The sequence below is a fragment of the Marmota marmota genome, unplaced genomic scaffold, assembly GCF_001458135.2.
Source record: "Marmota marmota marmota unplaced genomic scaffold, marMar, whole genome shotgun sequence".
NCBI lineage: Eukaryota > Metazoa > Chordata > Mammalia > Rodentia > Sciuridae > Marmota > Marmota marmota.
This window is the reverse complement of record NW_026003398.1, coordinates 1-640: the sequence shown is the minus strand read 5'-3', so window position 1 is coordinate 640 and position 640 is coordinate 1. Positions and strand designations below refer to the sequence as shown.

Here is a 640-nt window from a genome sequence, read left to right as displayed (position 1 = left end):
TCTGTCTACATTTTGAAATAACATTCATATATTTGGAGCCCAGATTAGGTGTCCAGGCCCTGTTTGAAGTATGAAACTTTAGCTAAATAGCAATAAAAGTCAATATTGAAAAATGGCAATTCCACGACTGCTCAATAATAATATCCTAGAGCGTCGTTGTACATGTTGTTGCCATGTGTCTGGTGTAAGAGATGCATTATAACTATTATTGTTTTGACTTGACATTCCATATTTGTAAGTATATTTTCTTCAAGTTAATAAGATGTGGGTCATTTATGCTTTTTGAGTAAATGAATGCAGTCATACCTTGGGATCAGTTCCTAGACCCCTGTGGATACCCAAATTCACAGATACTCAAGACCCTTATATAAATGGTACACTATTTTCATATATTCTACACACATCCTCCTACTGTTACTTTAAATCATCTCTAGGTTATTTACAATACCTAGTGAAATTCATATCACCAAGTGAAATGCAAAGTCTGCGTAAATAGTTGTCATTGTGTATTTGTATTGTTTAGAAAATAATAGCAAGTGTGCTTGCTTCGGCAGCACATATACTAAAATTGGAACGATACAGAGAAGATTAGCATAGCCCCTGCGCAAGGATGACATGCAAATTCGTGAAGCGTTCCATA

The 640-nt window shown here is 35.2% G+C and overlaps 1 non-coding gene across 1 annotated transcript; it reads left to right on the top strand.

Annotated features, from left to right (window-relative positions):
* Positions 1 to 538: 538 nt before the first annotated feature.
* LOC125614597 lies at positions 539 to 640 on the top strand (the record flags this gene model as incomplete). Its single annotated transcript, XR_007345174.1, has 1 exon — positions 539 to 640. It is a non-coding gene; the product is annotated as a U6 spliceosomal RNA (small nuclear RNA).